The following is an 11,351-nucleotide window of genomic DNA, read 5'->3' as shown; positions in this document are numbered from 1 at the left end:
AGCAACCGCAGACAGCATGCAGGCTCACAAACGCTTTTCCAAAATGGCGAAGTCAAAAGAAAACATACTCTTGCTAGATTTTGATGTCAATTATATTCTAAATGGATATATGACAGCTTATTTACCTTACTTCCTGGCATAGTTTTGGAAACAAAATCGGTATATTCACATCTTTCATCAGTTGATGACAATAACGGGTGGCTTGTAGAAATAATCGAGGCAGGCAGACGATACGATCAAGCCGGCTAATTGGGTTCTATGGTGGCTGTGAGATAAAACGCTAGCTAGGATGGAGCCTGAAGCACTGAGAAGACATGTATGTATCAGCCACTACCAATTTTAGCACTTACTATGCTTAATGTGCAATTACTTGAAACAGATTACCTGTTTCGATAAGCTTTTTTGGAGATAAATATTTGTATGAAAAAGAGGGGACACCTAGCTCTTAATAGCTCGGTCAAACTAACCGTAACCCACTAATATCGCCAATTTTGTCATTGTTATTGTTAGAAAACATTTACTGAACATTCCTTGTCTTTTCATGTTCAGTCAGAAGATTGAAAGATTTTTTTTTTGCAACATGAATTTTGATGAAATCGACAAAAATCGTTCAGGTGGTAATACATATTTGCTTCATACAAACAAACTATTCATTTGCCCAAAAATTTTATTCCGTATTTTGAAGGTTATGATATGCCTCTTCAATCTTATAGTTAAGTTACATAGTTAAGTTGTTGGCCATTAGAGATATTTGGGTACAAAAAAGCCAACTTTGAGGTTCTCGTGAAAATGATTTAAACAGCCTCTTACTTCAGGTTCAGGCAAATAATGAAATCAAAGGTACCGATTGAAATTACGCACTGTGCTACAAGCCTGGTCGATAAGAAAGACAATTCAGTGGGTTTGATTTGCAGATCACAATTATATTTGTCTAACCACTCAATTGAGTTTGACTAATTAATATGGATAAATTTGTGCCAAAATGGCCATTTTTCAGGTTTTACCCATAACTCTGGTAAAATTGAATATTTTGACTTGTTGTTTTACCACATGAATATGTTCATGACACTTAATCTTTCTGCCAAGTTTGAGCCAAATTGGTGATTTGAGTATTATCACCTCCTGCCTGGTCCTATCGTGGACACGCTCTTAAAAGTACATAGCCTCCGCCCTAAAAAGAATGACATTATCAAAGACCAGCAGTAACTGAAGAAGGATATCAAAGTCCCCAACTCGATATGCTTATATTCGAAAGAAGACCTCGCGTCCTATGCTAGTAAAATTTCAAACACTCCTAGCAATTGTAGGCCATTAAGAAGCCACCAATACATCCTTGCCTCTGGTCTGGCAGCCTTGGCAGGAACCGGTTGGCTCAATTTCAGCGTAATAACTGGTATTGTTGACAGTCTTAACAGAAATAGCCAGGACACAGAAGCAGAAATTCTAAATAGCATTATCTTGCTTGAAGGTCAAATATGGTGTAAAGTATGTCTTCCTTTTTTGCAAATGTTGGGAAAACAAAGTCAAACGAAGTTTTCGTCAGCAAGCGTGGAAATCCAGGAAATCACTGGACATTAATTTATGTGGGCTTGACGGTGAACAAATGGTACTATATTGATACCTATTGCTGGGGAATCCTAAAACATTTGAAGAGGGAAATTGCTCCCTTTGATACAGCCATCTTCGACTAAGGAAACATGACACCCAAGCCTGTAAGGCTTGTCTTAAGAACATCACAATTCAAGCCTGTGGCAATTTTTTGTGGGGTAGCTGCAGCAACACTTGGTGGAATTGCTACCACTGCTTCTGCATTATGGCCCTACATACCTCTCAACCGAAATACTGATCTTTCAGCCAGCTTGAAGTAGTTCCTGTCCCCAACCATTCACTCCATTTTTTTAGATGCTCTCCGATCTCTTGTCTTCTAAGTGATTTAATCAATGTTTCTAGACTTGGAATACATGGAGAGCATGTCAAACCTCCTCTGTGTGCTCATAATGTCCCGTTCGGTACTCGCTTCCTTGGAGAAGTGATCATATCAGACGATGAGTGTGCAGACGGAAAAGAGTATGTTAGAGAGAAAATGGATAATAATAATAATAATATTTATCCAGGGAGCCCACTCGCCTTGGCGGTTTTCAGTGGGGCCCTACAAATTAAAAATGAAATAAAAAAATAAAATAACCTAAAAATTATTTCACAAGATCAAACGAATTTAAAAATAGCTTAAAAAATCATCATTCACAAACTTTTAAGCTTTGCCTTAAAAAGGGACAATGATTTGCTGTTTTTAAAGTCGTTGTCTAAGCTGTTCCAGTCCTTAGAGGCTTGATAAATAAAAGTTTGCTTGCCCCAATTGGTACGCACGTGAAGAAGGTGTAAATCATTACTTCTACGAGTTAGATAAGAATGAAAACTACTATTGCGTCTGACGTCAAATTTAAAATCAATTTCCCCCAACAGATATTTTTGTATCATAATACAGCGATGGAAGTGTCGTCTCTTTAAGAGGGGCTTTAGGTCCAGATGATCTAGTGCCTCGGTTGATGAACTTCTTGGTGGTAAATTAAGCAGGACCTTGGCTGCCTTATTTTGAAGAACTTGCAGCTGACCCATAAGCGTGTTGTTATTTTTATCACCCCACACTGTATCTCCATAGTCAAACAGTGGGATGATTAAGCAATTGTATAGTGTTAGCTTAGTATGTAGAGGCAGAAGATGTCGTATTCTCTTTATCATTCCAATCCTTAGATTGATCTTTGTACTGAGTGTCAATGTGCTCGGACCAAGACATAGTTTGGTTAATAACCACTCCCAAGTACTTAAACGAGCCAGACCTATCAATAGCAGAGGAATTTACCTTAAGAGAGACGTCACTAACTAGTTTAAGCTTTCGTGAGTTACCAAAAATAACGAAATTACATTTAGAGATATTTAAGGTCAACAGATTACTCGAAAACCAGTTGGAAATTGTAGCCAAATCTGAATTTAACTTACTTTCAAGGTCAGAGAGATTAGTCGATGAGTAATAAAATCACAGCGTCATCAGCGTAAAGAATAATTTCACTGGCAAGCTGACATGATGGTAAATCATTTACGTAAATAAGAAAAAGAAGGGGTCCTAATATACTTCCTTGAGGGACCCCACCAGTTATTGGCGCAGCCACAGAGAGTGCATCTCCGACAGGCGTCCTTTGTTTCCTGTTCATGAGATATGACTGGAACCAATTTAGAGTGTCATCTGAGAGTCCGACCGATATAAGCTTATGAAGTAAAAGGTTGTGGTCAACTGTGTCAAACGCTTTCGAGAGATCCAAGGAAACAGCTCCTGTAAGACGAGCAGAGTCCATGTTCAGAAGTATGTTATCTGTAAAGTGTGTCAAAGCTGTATTAGTTGATAGCTTAGGTCGAAAACCAACTTGCTTGGGGGTAATGATCTTCTTTTCATTGAGAAAATGGTAGAGTTGGTTATGTACTGCCTTCTCCAGAATCTTGCTTAATGTAGGTAGCACAGTTATTGTCCTGAGTTGTTTGGGTCACAGCGATCGCCTTTTTTGAAGACGGCAGATACCTTTCCAAACTTCCATGGGGAAGGGAAGCTACGAGTGACCAAAGATTGATTCAACAAATTTGTCAGACTTTTACTAATCACGCTAGCTGAGTCTTTCAGAAGACGAGCGCTGATATTATCTAGGCCAATTGCTTTGTTAGTTCTGAGTTGTTTAAGTTGGCCGCATACGAACTCTTCATTGATTGGTTTGAAAACAAACTTTGGCAAATCAGTAGACCTTGCAGGGGGAGATAGTAAGGTAATGAAGGATTTCAGTTTCATTGCGAGCTTAGTGCCAATTGTAGAGAAGTGAACATTTAGGATCTTGGCAATAGATGGATTGTCACAATGTGCTACGCCATCGGCTTCGATAGAAGAGATTGGGGAACTCTGTTTGCAAAAGGGAAATCAACGTTATATCTTGAGGAGCGCAAACAAGTGCCAACACCGGAAAGCAATAAGTTTAAGGAGGAGGCAAACGCCAGATGGATAAGAGTTCAGTATGCCAAGAAAAAGATAGCAACCCAAAGGAAATGTCAAAACGATATCACTAACGATAGAAATGGAGTCGCAGCTGGACGAAAAATTATGGAAAAAATGTCAATGACGAGAAGTGGTTTGAAAGAGAATGGTTTCATTCCAGGAAATCAAGATAAAGGAAAACGGACACAAAGAGAATTGTACCTTCCCAATAAAAAAAAACATGATAGCCTAACAGAGGATGTAAAGAAGGGTACAAAACAAAAAAATGGTGGTCGCAGAATGACAAGGGGTGTTAACACGGTTCCAAATAACCGCGATATTGACCAGACAAGGCGCGAAGAAGTGGACAAGAGTACTTTCCTTGAAGAGAATGTTGGAATATCAAAACATGGCTACAAAAGTCTGTTGCATGGGAAGGAGGGTAATGTCCTTGACACAAGGATCAGGCATGGCCAGGGGTTTTGGGTATATGGTATCTTGGGCCTTTTTATTTTAGGTAAATGGCATTTTTTGGTCAAAATTCGGGTATAAAGTATTAAGTTTTTCCTGAATGATACAGAAATTTATAATTCATTTTACAGGTTTTTATGGTTCTTACGTGCGAGATGCTCGACGGGACAGCCCCCTTCTCCACACCCTCCCCCACCCTTTCACAAAAAAATTAAAAATTGCAATCTCATACCCAATTATTTGCTAACTGGTATCGTTTTGTAGATGGCAACCGCGTAAATCTTGTTCTACTTGGAACTGCATGGGTAGATTCAAACTTGAAACATTTGCTTATGCCTCACTTATCACTGGCTGCTTGTAGTAACAAAGACCGAATTCATGAATGTTGACACTGATAGAAATCTGCTCACCAGAAGTTCAACAGGGTCTAGCAAATGCAAAACGCATAGTGCAGACTTTAACTCCAGAAGTTTACCGTATTTATGAAGCTACCAGTGTTAAGAAGTCCAGTGTCAGTATGCCCAGCATTTTGGGGAACATTTCTTATCTCAGACAAGGACAAGGGAACGATCTTCTCGGGACGCTTACATTCCCAGTAGACGTTACAAAAGTTGTTTCCGGCTTAAACAACCCAGTAGGCATTGCTTTCAAAGATGGCCTTCTTTTAATTGCTGAGCTTGGAGAAAAACGGATTGCGTGCTGTGATCTCACTGGAGAGTACTTCCTAACCCCAGAGAAAATGACCATAAAACAGCTGTGCAAAGCTTTGAATGACTGAAAACTACTGCGACAAGCGGATAGATCAAAGAAGTCAGAATTACAGAAAGTAGTAAAAACCTGGATACATGAACATGGGAAAAGTACAACTGTGGAAGATGGTACCCAATCCTCCAAAGTGCACATCGTGTCCATTTGTAACAAGCTTTCAATAAAGCCCACTGCCATTGCATTTTCCTCTAGTGAAAAAAATCAAATTTGTGTTGCTGAAATAACAGGTGAAATCCATTTGATGACCATGGTAACTGATGGACTAAGTGTCACTGCAGACATCATTTGTTCTGTGAGTGTTGGCGTCAACAGTATGTTTGGAGTAGCTTGCAAAAACAGTGTTGAATTCTATGTCTCTTCGTCCGCTGATGCTGGGGGTCTGTTCCTAACGTTGACGTTGTAAGCCTCTTAACTCTCTTTGTTGAAAACTTCTTTTCCAGATGTATCAACGAATTATTGAAACGTGTCACAGGTACAAGCTACAGGTACTTTACAAATCCAGTGGTCTCCTACTACCTTCATCCTACTTTAGGCGATGTTGACATAAACTTCTGCGACCTTGCGAAATTACCAAAGCCTTCGTCTGGTTGCTTAACTAAGAAGCAATGAAACAAGCTCCAACAGTCGACACAGCAGAACGGCAGGAGTGTCAGGCAGAAAACCACAAGGAACCTTTCAATGAAAGACAAGCCAGTCACCTTGCCATTGAACCTCTACGAGTCTGCACCCCCAGAACAAGATTCAGTTGACTTTGACGTGCTTCTAAATGAAGACATCCGCGCTCAACAAGATACCAGCACAACTCATAACGTTGTCATTATTCAGTCTACCTATGTTGTAGTTTCCCGAATGTACAAACTGCGTTCTGCTCCAAACAGCCCACTGTATATTATAAAACTATTATAGGATGTCGTTGACGACTGTGAAAGTGCTGTGTATGTCAGAACTCTTTGTCACACCCAGGATGTTGTTGATCTGCTATTATTTACTACTTCTGGAGAAGAACATGTCATCCCAAAAGAGGCAATAAAAGGGGTGGTAAGCAACATTACAGTTGTTGACAATGAAACTATTGAAATAGATGAGGGGGAGTATCATCTGCTCCTGGCCTCGTTGGACGGGTCCACTGACACCACCTCTTGCAATGAAGCTGATGAAGAACCTTTTGCTGAGAACTACTTTGAGGAACAAGGTGACGAAGATTTGATGACCACAGACGTTGGTCGGCCGCAAAGGAAGCGAAAGAGGGCAGTGAACAACGAGTTTCTCTTCTACTAAGATCTGTCTCATTGTCTCATTCATTTTTAGGTATTTAGTATTGTTTTAAAATAATTTTAGGTATTAAGTATGACACATTTTACGATTTTAAGGTATATTGGTATCTTGTGGGGAAAATATAGGGTATATTCGTATCCCACTACCACCCCTGGCCGGGCATGAGGGATAATTTCTGAGGATAAAGGAAATATCGATGGAGTGGGAGAGTACAAAAGCAGAAATCCTTTCCAAGGCATTGCAGAAAACCTGGCTACCTTTGATGGAGAATCTCATCACATACATTCAGACACCATGAAGAACGAATTCTCTGAAGGCATTGCAGAGAACCTGGCTGACGACGATGAAGAATTTAATCATATAAACGCAAACACTGTAAATAACGACCTCTCTGCCGGTATTCCAGAGAAACTGACAAAGGTAGTTCAGGGAACCGAGGACACGGATACTTACAAGGCCATGAACAATGATAATGGAGCAATCGAAATACACGGAACTGACTCCTCTGGAAACAATATTTCTTGTGATCAAAAAACAGAAAATTACAATGGAAAGCCCATTTCTAGCGGACCTGAGAGCAGCAGCACAGGCAAGACACCAACACACCACAACTCTATCCAGCAGATAAATCTCTATCGAGGAGAGAAAATGTACTTCAACCAATGAATTACATCTAGTGGATAGCGACTTTTCCGTTGGATATAAAGCCAGTTGCTCTTTGCTGGTATCTACTGTATTACATGTCAATAAAAGGGTGTAACTTAATTTGAATAGGGTGGCTTTCAAGGTTTCAGGAAGCAACAAAGGGAGACTGGGATGAGCAGTGAAAGATGGCGGACATGTTTTTGCTCACTCTGCCTGCCCGTGAGTAAATCATACTTGGTTTCTAAGGCAACTAACTATAAAGACATAATGCCAAAAGAAAATAAGGGAAAGGGACAAGAGCCACAGTCTGCTCCAGCAAATACGGAAAAAGGTCAAGAGAACCGACCGAGAAGAAAAAGGATAAGACAACAAGCATTGCAAACCAATGATGAACTTATGAATGAAGGACATGCGTGAAACGGTTGTACAATTTGCAATGGTAAAATTGATGCCAATCATGAGAAGCTTGATCAGGTATTGCTGTTGATTCCTGAAGGTGAACATGTGCCAGCTAAAATGAAACAGTTGGAATTGTTATGGCAAAGCCTCGAGTTCACTTAAGCAGAAGTGAAGGAATTAAAATTGCAAATTAAATCAACAACCTAGGAGCTGGGTGTCGCTAATAACAAGCTTGATAAATTAGACCAGCTAGAGCGCCGAATGATTAAACAGGAATGCTACAACCATTGGAGCAATGTTAAATTTTTTGGGATCAAGGACTCTGAAGATGAGTCACCAAGCGACACAGAGAGAAAGCTCAGGCTATTCTTAAAGAAAGAAATGCAAATTTCCAACGAGGATCTTGAAGAGATGCAATTTGAAAGGGTACATAGAATCCTTTTTCAAGTACAAGGAACTCATAAAATCCCACATAAAAAAATTATGGAAAGGAAGAAGATATGGTGTAGCTGATGACTTTCCCAACGAAGTGGAAGAGATTAGGAAGGCTTTATATCCGCTTCTCAAAAAAACCAAACAAGACAAGAAGAAAGCCTTTTTCAACATCGAAGAGCTAGTTATCGATAACGTCCTCTATCACGGACCAGAATCTAAGAAATTTCCACTTTGCGGACGTATAATGACAAATGGTTGAACTCTAATATCTAAACAGTTTTGTTTACTGCCTTTATGAAAAGCGTTCAGATCTTTACACTCGCCTCAGACAGAGAATGCTGACTACTGTAATACAGGTAATGTTAAGCGTTAAATGTAGTAAATTTAATTCAAACTTGACTCAGGTTAGATTTGACAAGCTTTCGGCTTTATTCAGCGCTCTCCACTTAGCCGTAGTCCAGTTCAAAGTTCAAATAATGACGTTTTTTCATTTGCCGCACGTGAGTTCGGTTAAAATACAACCAATGTTCGGCATAATGTGGAAATTTTCTCACCCTTCAAAATCAGTGTGTTTTGCACGCCATTTAGAAATTGTTGATGTCGGTGACTGAATGACGGACGTGACCTCTCGTCCGCGAAGTCGCATGTTTTCAATATTATGCAAATTCAAGGCCTCACGTCATGTGTGATTGTTTATAACTTTTTATACTCCGCTGCTAGCTTGTCCAGCATGAAATGACAGAACTAAATGAGATACTTTAGATTTCCATTTAAAAGGTTCCAGTATTTACGTATTATAGTGAAATCTATTTTCAGTATTTGACAACAGTTGATCAAAATTATTAATTTTGTTTACATTCGTTTCCTTGTAAACTTTTGAAACCGTTTACTGATTATTATTGAAACGTTCAACGTTTTGAGCTCTCTGTTTATGATCGTTTAACGACTTTCTTCAACCGTTTAATGTTCTCAGCCTTCCATTTAAAAAATTCTGCAACCGTTTAACGTTTACGTCATTCCGTTTTTGGACTTTGCCCAACAATTTAACACTTTTATTTATCCGTTTAAACGGAACTGGAATCCTTGTAAATGCTTGCAGTAACCCTTTACTATCCGCTTAACATCGTTTGCAATCCGTTTTTCTGCCTGTTAAACGGAAAACCGTTAGTGCCCGTTTTCGCTTTCCAGGTCACAAATTGACAACTAATTTTCATTGTCATTGTTTGTATATTTTTTTGTTTTTGTTTTTCTTTGTAGCTTAATAGTTTAAATTCTTTAAATGAGATTCATTGTAACCTTTGTTACATGTAGTTAACAGTGTAGTGTAAATGTCTTGTTTTCTCGCATCACTTGCATGTAATATTTTATACGACTGCTCTGTAGTGTGTGTTTGACTGTTTAAATAAAGTGATTTAAAAAAAAAAAAAGCAACAAAGAAACTTACTAACCCCATCCCCCTACACCAAAAAGCCTGACCATCATGTTGGGAATAACTCTTCCCTCAGAGATTATTTTTTTCCTTCTGGAGCGATAACAGGGTCTTGGAGATTACAAAGCAATGCACAGACAGTAATGATCTGATTGACGGAGCCAAATATTGTTTTAACAATAGGACTATCAAAGATATCAAAGATAAAGAAGTTCTCAAGCTTTTCAATCATCCTTTCAATAAATTCGTTCACTGGCAATCTGCTGATTCATTACCGTTTCTTCCTTGGTAAATTGATCCCTACCTTTAAGAAAATTGGGCATAATCACTCTCACCCCTAGGGACTCAAACAGATCTTGGAGAGTGAATCCTCCGTCTGCCATTATGACCTTTTTCCCATAAAAATGGATTACGAATTCCACTTTCGAGCACAATTCCCGTCTCAATAACTGCCAGGCAATGCAGGAGAAATGAGAGTAAATCCCACCACCAGCCATAACTTATAATAATCATACTTTTTATGATGTTGGATGTACCTTATTGTAATATTTTTCCTCTGTATCAACTCTATAGACCACTACCTTGTAGTCTTCAAAGAGGACAACATAAAAAAGATAGTCGGTGCTGATGAAATAAAGAACTGCAAAAACGTTGTGAAAGGCACCGGAAATTTTTCCAAAAAAACATTTACATCATTTGCAAACCCAATAATGGGAATAACCAAAGCCACACTTTTAACAAAATTCCCATTAATGGGATTTTTCTTAGTAAAGTTCTTCATACCCAATAGGCCATATCCGAGTTGCTGTGAACCTCATTATGAAAGCAAGGCTAAGTGCAAAAGCTTTTCATATGAAAATTAGTTTTGTTTGCATATGAATGAAAACCAATTTTCATAACAAAAACCTTGCACTTAGCCTCGCTTTAATAATGAGGTTCACGTCAACTCGGAAATGGCCTATTCTCATTAATGTTTATTAGTTTTTAAAATGTATTTTTATAAATATCCATGAATGAAAATTAACTCAACAATAAGGGTAACGGTTAGTTGAAATCCAATAATGGTTCTCCTTTAAAAACCATGGGAAGAAATTGTAATCCATTCAGAAGCAAAGTCCATCATGTAAAATATATAAATCCCATTAATGGAAATTAACTCAATAATAACAGTAATGGGTATTTGAAATCTGTTAATGGTTCTCCTTTTTAAACCATAAATGGGAAGAAATTGTTATCCATTCATGTAAATATCAGAAGCAAAGTCTATCATGTAAAATATAGAAACCCCAAGAATGGAAATTAACTCAATAATGACAGTAATGAGTATTTGAAATACAATAATGGTTCTCCAATAAAAACTAAGAATGGGATAGATTTATAACAGAACAACTTTATCAAACTTTGCTTTTTGAAAGCAAGATTAAATTTTTGTAAAGTTAACCAACTTTGTGTAGCTGTCCAATATAACATTGTTCACTTAAAAAAATGTGAGATTCAAGAACAGGGCCATACCCAGCCCACTGGCAGGTCATTGCAGTTTCCAAAGGGTTGGGGTCTTTTAACAGTAAACATTGAAAGTTTGAAAGGAAACTATGATCCTAATCTGGAATTTTCCGGAGGAGAAGGGGGCAAATCAAAAACCCTCCATAAGAGATTCTGAATATTCTCTGGAACAGCATCAGAGTTTTTAAAAAGAGTCCATTGAATCCATTGAATGTTGTAGGCATTTTCTCCCTTTGAGATTACTGTTCTAGTATTTAGATTGCAATCTTGTTCATAGTTATATAACATAACCTTCCGAGAAATTGCTCTAACAGGGGCGATGAGATGTCCACTCACTGAAATGTCAACCAGAACACCTCCACTAAACGGATCTGTCAAAATGGCATCCTTGTCATCTAGCAACTTTTCGTATTT

At 38.4% G+C, this 11,351-nt stretch overlaps 1 pseudogene; it reads left to right on the top strand.

Moving 5' to 3' along the window:
• Window positions 1-3,898: 3,898 nt before the first annotated feature.
• Window positions 3,899-6,529, top strand: LOC146487601 (uncharacterized; annotated as a pseudogene).
• Window positions 6,530-11,351: the final 4,822 nt, after the last annotated feature.

This window comes from Pavona decussata, unplaced genomic scaffold (genome assembly GCF_977016875.1).
Source record: "Pavona decussata unplaced genomic scaffold, jaPavDecu1.1 SCAFFOLD_14, whole genome shotgun sequence".
Classification (NCBI taxonomy): domain Eukaryota; kingdom Metazoa; phylum Cnidaria; class Anthozoa; order Scleractinia; family Agariciidae; genus Pavona; species Pavona decussata.
The sequence above is the reverse complement of the archived record's forward strand: the minus strand, read 5'-3'. Positions and strand labels throughout refer to the sequence as shown.